Genomic DNA, 11,038 nt, shown 5'->3' with positions numbered 1-11,038 from the left:
TCTATAATATCCCAGTATTCATTACATCATGTGCCCTCCTTAATATCCATCACTCAGTTACCCTGACCCCATACCCTCTTCCCTCCTGCAACCCTCAGTTTGTTTCCTATGATTAAAAGTCTCACATTTTGTCTCCCTCTCTGATTTCATCTTATTTTTCCCTTTCTTCCCCCATGATCCTGTTTTGATTATTAAATTCTACATATGAGTAAGATCACATGGGAATTGTTTTTCTCTAAGTGATTTATTTCACTTAGCATAATACCCTCTAGTTCCATATACATCATTTCAAACGGCAAAATTTCATTTTCTTTGATGGCTGAGTAGTATATATATATATATATATATATATATATATATATACACACACATATATATATATATATATATATATATATATATATATATATATCCATTCATCTGTTGATGGACATCTGGGCTCTTTCCATAGTTTGGCTATTGTGGACCTTGCTGCTAGAAACATTGGGGTGCAGGTGCCCTTTGGGCCACTATTTTTGTATATTTGGTGTAAATAACTAGTAGTGCAGTAGCTGAGTATTAGGAAAGCTCTATTTTCAACTTTTAGATGAATGCCCATACTGTTTTCCACAGTAGCAGCACCAGCTTGCACTCCCACCAACAGTTTTAGAGGGTCACCTTTCTCCACATCTTCACCAACATCTGTAATTTCCTGACTTGTTAATTTTAGCCATTCTGACTGGTATGAAATTATATATTCTAGCAGTTTTGATTTGTATTTCCCTTATGCCAAGTGATGTTGAGTATTTTTTCATTTGTCTTTTGGCTATTTGTATGTCTTCATTGAAGAACTGTCTGTTCATGTCTTCTGCCAATTTCTCACCTGGATTATTGTTTCTTATGTGTTGAGTCTGATAAGTTCTTTACAGAACTTGGATACTAACCCTTTATCTGATAAGACATTCACAAATATCTTCTTCCATTCTGTCAGTTGTCTTTCAGTTTTTCGAATGTTTCCTTTTTACTACAAAAGCTTTTTATGTTGATGAAGTCCTAATAATTCATTTTTGCCTTTGCTTTCCTTAACTTTGGAGATTTGTTTAGCAAGAAATTTCTGCAGCTGAAGTTACAGATGTTGCAGCCTGTATTCTCTAGGATTTTGATGGATTCTTGTCTCACATTTAGATCTTTCATCCATTTTGAGTCTATCTTTGTGTATGGTGTGAGGAAACAGTCCAGTTTCATTCTTCTTTATGACCATTATTCTGCACTCTATATCTGACATCTGAGCTATATCCATACTGATTAGGTCCCTGGTAGTCAGTACTGCCACTTGTTCTCTACTTCGAGGTGAGTTTTTCCATCTTGTCATTCTGTCCAGAGAAGTATAGATAAATGAAAGAACAAAATACTAAGATGGTCACAATGACCCTAGAGAAATATACAGTAAACAAATTGGAAGAGACCCAAAACAAAAAAGAAAAAAAAATTAAAAATATTATCATCAAAAAAGTGGACAGAACAGAGCAGTACACTGTATTCTGTGCATATTTTCGTCTATTTGTTAAGAAAATGGATCCCAAAATTGTAAAGAAAGAAAAACTCATACATGTACAAAAATAAAAATAAATAGAATTAAAGGATAGAATGTAACAAAAAAATTAAATGCCAAAAAAAGAAGGAATATAAACAGACTGGTGTACATAACAGAGCAATACAATATATCCTGGGTATATTTATATTTTAGTCCATTTGTTAGTAGTTACTGCATCCCAAAATTGCTAAGAAAAACTCTCTCTCTCTCTCTATATATATATATATATAGATAGATAGATAGATAGATAGATAGATATAGATGATATAGATATAGATATAGATATAGATATAGATATAGATATAGATATAGATGTAGCTAGATATTATAATATATATTTATACTATTTATATAAATATATTTATATTTATTTATATAAATAAATAAATATTTATTATATATATTGCCATGGATTGCTCTATGTTGGTTTTGTTCCCCGAAGGCTTTCTGTACTGTACTTTATGACTTTATGTACTGTTTTAGAGGATAAGAATGAAAATGGCAGCATCCCAATCTCTAGCCCCTGAGCTGAAAGGTTGAAACCCCAGTTTTCAGTGCACCCTTAGGGAAAAGCAGTCAATCACTCCTGTCTCCCTGTTCTCCATCCTCACTCTGTGCTCACCCAGTCTATGACCAAGTGATTCTGTTTCAGGTTAGTGACCCCAGTTTCTGTTTCCATACCCTGCAAACTCTTCTTGGGGGGAGAAGGGGAGTCTTGGCCACGATTTTGCAGCTAGCTGGGCCCTTGCTCAGAGAGCAGTTGACCGACCACACCATGGTTTTTGGTTTATTGCAGCCCTGATCTGAAAGCCCACTCCTGGGCCCACTGATTGCAGCCAGTTTCCCCATACCAATGCCTGGGAACTCTGCTTTACTCTGGTGCCTCTGTTCTTTCTGTGACTCTGGGGATCCTGAGACTGCAATGTCCCACCTAATAATCTGCCTTGATTCACCACCTGAGCATCTTTCATGTAGGGATGTCCCTCACCAGAGTAGACTTCTAAAAGTTCCGATTTGTGTTCCATGCTATATCACTTTCTGGTGGTCAACTTACAGAGGTTCCCTCCCCCCATGACTTATCATCCTATATATCTCAGATTCAGTTTCTACCTTGAAGAAAGTGGTTGGTTTTCTATCTGTAGAATTGCAGCTATTATTTTCTTAGATCTCTGGTTGAGTTCGAACGTGCTCAGAATGATTTGATAATTATCTAGCTGAATTCCTGGGACCAGACAAAATTAAGGTCCCCTACTCCTCCATCGTTTTGGACTCCTTTTGAAACATTATTTAATCAGCAGACTTGAACCATGTGGGGGACTTGTGTTGGTCTTCTGAAGTTGAGGACTGTTGTGCTGGCTCACAAGCTGACTTGTCCTTGTAAAGATACCCCTGCCTGGTGCAGGGGGGCAAGGTTTAGTATAGGGGACTCCAGCATCCACTGGAGGCGCTGTGTTTCTCTCTGAAGTCTGTCTATGCTGGTGGGCAAGGGGGAAGGAAGGGTGATAGAGGAAGAATATGGCATCACTCTACCCTGTCATCCCCAGAGAGGGGACTCCTGGCCAATGTTGCTCAGGAGACCCTCTCAGAAAAGTGAAAAATCTCCTGTGTCAGTTCCCTGCCTTTACCCTGTCTGTTTCTGGGTCCTCTGTGTGCCTGGTGTACTTTATCTCTGGCCAGTGGCTGGGATTCAAAACTCCAAGTTTTAAAAGGCCTTGCAAGGTGTGGACACCAACCTCTTCCCCGGAGGAGAGCCTCACAGTGCACCTGGCATTGTCCTGTCCCAGAAAAGCAGCTTCACATTTCCAGTGTGGAAGCTAGAGTATATTGTGATGCACAGCGAAAAGCTGCAACCAGGTTCTGCCATCTGTGCATGACTCAGTCCCCTACTCTGTTTTTTTTTTTCCAGAAAAGGAGTTGTGTGGAGGCTTGAATAGACTGTGGCAGACAGAGAAAAGCACTGGCCAGTTATATGAAGCCTGTTCCAGGCTCTGCTCTCTGTTCAGTTCTGCTGCAGAAAACCAGCTTCTTGGTGCACACAGAGGTTTAAGCCTATTATGGCTCACAGGGGAAAATTGTTAAGAAGTTTTCTTCCCTCTGTGTATACTTCTGACCCTGCTGTTGAGCACAGCTCAATGGCTCCTGCTGCCCTTTTGTCCTTGGAGGGGCCAAATACATTTTTCCAAATGTACTCCAGGAAGGGGAGTGACCTCTCTCCCTATGCAACCCAAGGGATCCCCTCACTGCAGCTTATTGTCTGATCCCTATCTGCTGCACTTACTTCCACTCTCTCCCTCTCCCTTTTGCTCTATGAAAAGGGCCCCCTCTTCTTTGAGGCTGTACAGCTGTTCCCTCCCCAAATCATGGTTCCAAAACTCACATCTGCCATGTTTTCTCCCTCCAACTGTGCATATTCCTAGTTGTTCAAAATAGTTGGATATTGATCTAGCTGTGTTTGAAAGACAAGGCAAACTGAGAATCCTACTACTACTCTGCCATTATAGCTTCCCCTTATTCCCTGCTTTCCGGTTTTAAAAACAAGATATCTTTGTTCATTAACACTATGGGCTTGACATTATGGATTGTTTCCAGATATGCTGCCAAATATGAATATCTTTTGCACTATGCTGAAGATTCATAGCATCTTCAAATACATCTTCAAATACATACATTAAATGTATTTAATCACCTTGGTATATAAAAGAAAAGAAAATTCAGGTCCAAATTAGTTCTAGCTTCTTTTCTTTTTTAATAATCTCAGTCATTGCTAATGCTCTCACAAATCAATGCTGAGATCCTTTGAGAAAAATTAAATGAGTAAAAAAAATCTGATGTTTGTTTACCTTGCAAAATCAGTGAAAAACATGAAATAATACCTGGCTATTGGCAAATTATATCATTCTTTTTTTTAATTTTTTTTATTTATGATAGTCACAGAGAGAGAGAGAGAGGCAGAGACACAGGCAGAGGGAGAAGCAGGCTCCATGCACCGGGAGCCCGATGTGGGATTCGATCCTGGGTCTCCAGGATCGCGCCCTGGGCCAAAGGCAGGCGCCAAACCGCTGCGCCACTCAGGGATCCCAAATTATATCATTCTTAAAGTAAAATGATAGAAGAAATTTTTTTTTGTTCTAGTTTCAAGTTTTTATTTAAATTCCAGTTAATGGACTTATAGGGTAATATTATTTTCAGGAGTGGAATTTAGTGATTCATCACTTATAGAAAAGAGTGCTCACCACAAGTGTCCTCCCTAATACCAATCACTCATTTAGCCAATTCGAGGCCCACCTCGTCTCCAGTAATCCTCAGTTTGATCTCTATATTTGAGTCTATTGTATTGTTTGCCTTATTCTTTTTCCCCCATGTTCATCTGTTTAATTTCTTAAATTCCTTATATGAGTGAAATCATACGGCATTTGTCTTTCTCTAAATGACTTATTTCACTTAGCATAAGACTCTGTAACTCCATTTACTTCATTGCAAAGAGCAAGATTTCATTCTTTTTGATGGCTGAATAATATTCCACTATATATGGATGTGATATAATCACATCTCCCTTATCCAGTAATTAGCAAGTGGATATTTGGGCTCTTTCCATAATTTGGCTCTTGTAGATAATGCTACTATGAACATTAAGGTGCATGTATCCATTTAAATAAATATTTTTTTATTTGCATAAATACCTAAGAGTGCAATGCTGGATCATAGGGTAGTTCTCTTTTTTAATTTCTTAGAAAACTCCATACTGTTTTCCATAGTGTCTGTACCAGTGTGCATTCCCAAAAGAGCTCTAAGAGGTTTCCCCTTCTTCTGCATCCTCACCAACATTTTATTTCTGTCAAAATGTCTTTTTAATTTTAGCCATTCTGAGAGGTTTGAGGTGATATCTCATTTCAGTTTAGATTTGCATTTCCGTGATGTGGAGTGATGTTTAGCAACTTTTCATGTGGATGTTAGCCATCTGTAGGTCTTCTTTGGAAAAATGTTTATTCATATATTCTGCTCATTCTTTAAATGGACTATTCATTTTTTGGGTGTTAAGTTTGATAAGTTATTTATATATTGTGGATACTAACCCTTTATTAGATATGTCATTTACAAATATCTTTGCCCATTTCCGAAGTTGCTTTTTAATTTTGTAGTTTCCTTTGCTGTGCAGAAGTCTTCTATTTTAATGAAGTACCAATAGTTTATTTTTCTTTTTCCTTTGGTTTCTTTTGCCTCAGAAGACAGATTTGGTTGCTGTGGACCCTGTCAAAGAGATTATTGCCTGTGTTCTCCTCTAGAATTTTGATGGTTTCCTGTCTCACATTTAAGTCTTTCATCTATTTTGATTTTTTTTAAGTATGGTGTAAGAAAGTGGTCCAATTTTATTCTTTTGCATGTAGCTGTCCAGTTTTCCCAGCAACATTTGTTGAAGAGACTGTCATTTTTCCTTTGGATATTCTTTCCTGCTTTGTTGAAGATTAATTAACAATATAATTGTGGGTTAATTTCTAGATTTTCTATTGTGGGTTAATTTCTAGATTTTCTATTCTGTTCCAATGATCTGTGTGTATGTTTTTGTGCCAGTACCGTACTCTTTTGAGCAGTGCAGCTTTATAATATAATTTGGGGTGAACATTTTATTTTTTCCTTGCTGATCCAGATGCTTTTTATTGCTTTTGTTGTGTGATTGCTGAGGTTATTAAGACTTCTGGTACTGCGTTAAATAACAGTGGTGAGAGTAGACATCCTTGTCTTCTTCCAGACTGTAGAGGGAAAGGTCCAAGTTTTACCCATTAGGGATGATATTAACTGTGGTTCGCTATAATATGGCCTTTATAATTTTGAGGTATGTTCTCTCTATCCCTACTTTCTTGGGAGTTTTCATCAAGAATGAATGTTATACTGTGTCAAATGCCTTTTCTGCATCTATTAAAATAGTCATATGATTCTTGTCCTTTCTTTTATTAATGTGGTATATTGTGTTGATTAATATGCTAATATTAAACCACTCTTTTTTAAAAATAAATTTATTTTTTGTTGGTGTTCACTTTGTCAACATACAGAATAACACCCAGTGCTCATCCCCTCAAGTGCCCCCCTCAGTGCCCATCACCCATTCACACCCACCCCCCACCCTCCTCCCCTTCCAACACACCTAGTTTTTTTCCCAGAGTTAGGAGTCTCTATGTTCTGTCACCCTTTCTGATATTTCCCACACATTTCTTCTCCCTTCCCTTCTATTCCCTTTCAATATTATTTATATTCCCCAAATGAATGAGAACATATAATGTTTGTCCTTCTCCAATTGACTTACTTCACTCAGCATAATACCCTCAGTTCCATCCACGTTGAAGCAAATGGTGGGTATCTGTCAATTATAATGGCTGAGTAATATTCCATTGTATACATAAACCACATCTTCTTTATCCATTCATCTTTCGATGGACACCGAGGCTCCCTCCACAGTTTGGCTATTGTGGACATTGCTGCTGTAAACATCGGGGTGCAGGTGTCCCGGCGTTTCATTGCATCTGAATCTTTGGGGTAAATCCGCAACAGTACAATTGCTGGGTCATAGGAAAGTTCTATTTTTAACTCTTTGAGGAAGCTCCACACAGTTTTCCAGAGTGGCTGCACCAGTTCACATTCCCACCAACAGTGGAAGAGGGTTCCCTTTTCTCTGCATCCTCTCCAACATTTGTTGTTTCCTGCCTTGTTAATGTTCCCCATTCTCCCTGGTGTGAGGTGGTATCTCATTGTGGTTTTGATTTGTATTTCCCTGATGGCAAGTGATGCAGAACATTTTCTGATGTCCATGTTGGCCATGTCTATGTCTTCCTCTGTGAGATTTCTCTTCATGTCTTTTGCCCATTTCATGATTGGATTGTTTGTTTCTTTGGTGTTGAGTTTAATAAGTTCTTTATAGATCTTGGAAACTAGCCCTTTAACTGATACGTCATTTGCAAAAATCTTCTGCCATTCTGTAGGTTGTCTTTTAGTTTTGTTGACTGTATCGTTTGCTGTGCAAAAGCTTCTTATCTTCATGAAGTCCCAATAGTTCATTTTTGCTTTTGTTTCTTTTGCCTTCATGGATGTATCTTGCAAGAAGTTGCTGTGGCCAAGTTCAAAAAGGGTGTTGCCTGTGTTCTCCTCTAGGATTTTGATGGAAGCTTGTCTCATATTTAGATCTTTCATACATTTTGAGTTTATCTTTGTGTATGGTGAAAGGCAGTGGTCTAGTTTCATTCTTCTGCATGTGGATGTCCAATTTTCCCAGCACCATTTATTGAAGAGACTGTCTTTCTTCCAATGGATAGTCTTTCCTCCTTTGTCGAATTTTAGTTGACCATAACGTTGAGGATCTACTTCTGGGTTCTCTATTCTGTTCCATTGATCTATGTGTCTGTTTTTGTGCCAGTACCACACTGTCTTGATGACCACAGCTTTGTAGTACAACCTGAAATCTGGCATTGTGATGCCCCAGGCTATGGTTTTTTTTTTAAAATTCCCCTGGCTATTCGGGGTATTTTCTGATTCCACACAAATCTTAAAATTATTTGTTCTAACTCTCTGGAGAAAGTCCATGGTATTTTGATAGGGATTGCATTAAACGTATAAATTACCCTGGGTAAAATTGACATTTTCACAATATTAATTTTTCAAATCCATGAGCATGGGATATTTTTCCATCTCTTTGTGTCTTCCTCAATTTCTTTCAGAACTGTTCTGTAGTTTTTCGGGTATAGATCCTTTACCTCTTTGCTTAGGTTTATTCCTAAGTATCTTAGGCTTTTGGGTGCAATTATAAATGGGATTGACTCGTAATTTCTCTTTCTTCAGTCTCATTGTTGGTGTATAGAAATGCCATTGATTTCTGGGCATTGATTTTGTATCCTGCCACACTGCCAAATTGCTGTATGAGTTCTAGCAATCTTGCGGTGGAGGCTTTTGGGTTTTCAATGTAGAGTATCACATCATCAGCGAAGAGGGAGAGTTTGACTTCTTCTTTGCCAATTTGAATGCCTTTAATGTCTTTTTGTTGTCTGATTGCTGAGGCTAGGACTTCCAGTACTTTGTTGAATAGCAGTGGTGAGAGTGGACATCCCTGTCTTGTTCCTGATCTTAGGGGAAAGGCTCCCAGTGCTTCCCCATTGAGAATGATATTTGCTGTGGGCTTTTCGTAGATGGCTTTTAAGATGTAGAGGAATGTTCCTTCTATCCCTACACCCTGAAGAGATTTGATCAGGAATGGATGATGTATTTTGTCAAATGCTTTCTCTGCATCTAATGAGAGTATCTTATGGTTCTTGGTTTTTCTCTTGCTGATATGATGAATCACATTGTTTCTTTTACGATTGTTGAACCATCCTTGTGTCCCAGGGATAAATCCTACTTGGTCATGATGAACAATTTTCTTAATGTACTGTTGGATCCGATTGGCTAGTATCTTGTTGAGAATTTTTGCATACATGTTCATCAGGGATATCGGTCCGTAATTCTCCTTTTTGGTGGGGTCATTGTCTGGTTTTGGAATTAAGGTGATGCTAGCCTCATAGAACGAACTTGGAAGTACTCCATCTCTTTCTATCTTTCCAAACAGCTTTAGTAGGATAGGTATGTTTTCTTCTTTAAACGTTTGATAGAGTTCCCCTGGGAAGCCTTCTGGCCCTGGAGTTTTGTGTCTTGGGAGGTTTTTGATGACTGCTTCAATTTCCTCCCTGGTTATTGGCCTGTTCAGGTTTTCTATTTCTTCCTGTTCCAGTTTTGGTAGTTTGTGGCTTTCCAGGAATGCGTCCATTTCTTCTAGATTGCCTAGTTTATTGGCATAGAGCTGTTCATAATATGTTTTTAAAGTCGTTTGTATTTCCTTGGTGTTGATACTGATCTCCCCTTTCTCATTCATGGCTTTATTAATTTGAGTCTTCTCTCTCTTCTTTTTAATAAGGCTGGCTAAACGTTTATCTATCTTATTAATTCTTTCAAAGAACCAACTCCTGGTTCTGTTTATCTGTTCCACAGTTCTTCTGGCCTCGATTTCGTTGAGTTCTGCTCAAATCTTAATTAACTCTCTTCTGCTTGGGTGTAGGATCTGTCTGCTGTTTTTTCTCTAGCTCCTTTATGTGTAAGGTTAGCTTTTGTATCTGAGTTTTTTCCAGTTTTTGAATAGATGCTTGTATTGCGATGTATTTCCCCCTTAGGACTGCTTTTGCTGCTGCGTCCCAAAGATTTTGAAAACTTGTATCTTCATTCTCATTAGTTTCTGTGAATCTTTTTAATTCTTCCTTAATTTCCTGGTTGACCCTTTCATCTTTTAGCAGGGTGGTCCTTAACCTCCACGTGTTTGTGGTCCTTCCAAACTTCTTGTTGTGATTTAGTTCTAATTTCAAGGCATTATGGTCTGAGAATATGCAGGGGACGATCCAAATCTTTTGGTATTGGTTCATACCCGATTTGTGACCTAGTATGTGGTCTATTTTGGAGAAAGTTCCATGTGCACTTGAGAAGAATGTGTATTCAGTTGAGTTTGGATGTAAAGTTCTGTAGATATCTGTGAAATCCATCTGGTCCAGTGTATCATTTAAAGCTCTCGTTTCTTTGGAGATGTTGTGCTTAGAAGACCTATCGAGTATAGAAAGAGCTACATTGAAGTCATCAAGTATAAGTGTATTATTATCTAAGTATATCTTCATTTTGGTTATTAATTGATTTAAATATTTGGGAGCTCCCAGATTCAGGACATATATATTGAGGATTGTTAATTCCTCTTGTTGGATAGATCCTTTAAGTATGATATAGTGTCCCTCTTCATCTCTCACTACAGTCTTCGGGGTAAATTTTAGTTTATCTGATATGAGGATGGCTACCCCTGCTTTCTTTGAGGACCATTTGAATAAATGGTTCTCCAACCTTTTATTTTCAGGCTTTGGTGTCCTTCTGTCTAAAATGAGTCTCTTGTAGACAGCAAATAGATGGGTCCTGCTTTTCCATCCAGTCTGAAACCCTGCGCCTTTTGATGGTGTCATTAAGCCCGTTCATGGTCAGTTACTATTGACAGATATGAGTTTAGTGTCATCATGATATCTATTCAGTCCTTGTTTTTGTGGATTGTTCCACTGGACTTCTTTTTAAGGGGAATTTTAAGAGTCACCCTTAAAATATCTTGCAGAGCTGGTTTGGAGGTCACATATTCTTTCAGTTCCTGCCTGTCTTGGAAGCTCTTTATCTCTCCTTCATTTTGAATGAGAGCCTTGCTGAATAAAGTATTCTTGATTGCATGTTCTTCTCATTTAGGACCCTGAATATATCCTGGCAGCCCTTTCTGGCCTGACAGGTCTCTGTGGAGAGGTCTGCTGTTACCCTAATACTCTTCCCCATAAAAGTCAGGGATTTCTTGTCTCTTGCTGCTTTAAGGATCTTCTCTTTATTTTTGGAATTTGCAAGCTTAACTATTAGATGTCGAGGTGTTGAACGGTTTTCACT

Source organism: Vulpes vulpes, chromosome X (assembly GCF_048418805.1).
Source record: "Vulpes vulpes isolate BD-2025 chromosome X, VulVul3, whole genome shotgun sequence".
Lineage (NCBI taxonomy): Eukaryota > Metazoa > Chordata > Mammalia > Carnivora > Canidae > Vulpes > Vulpes vulpes.
This window is presented reverse-complemented; position numbering follows the sequence as displayed.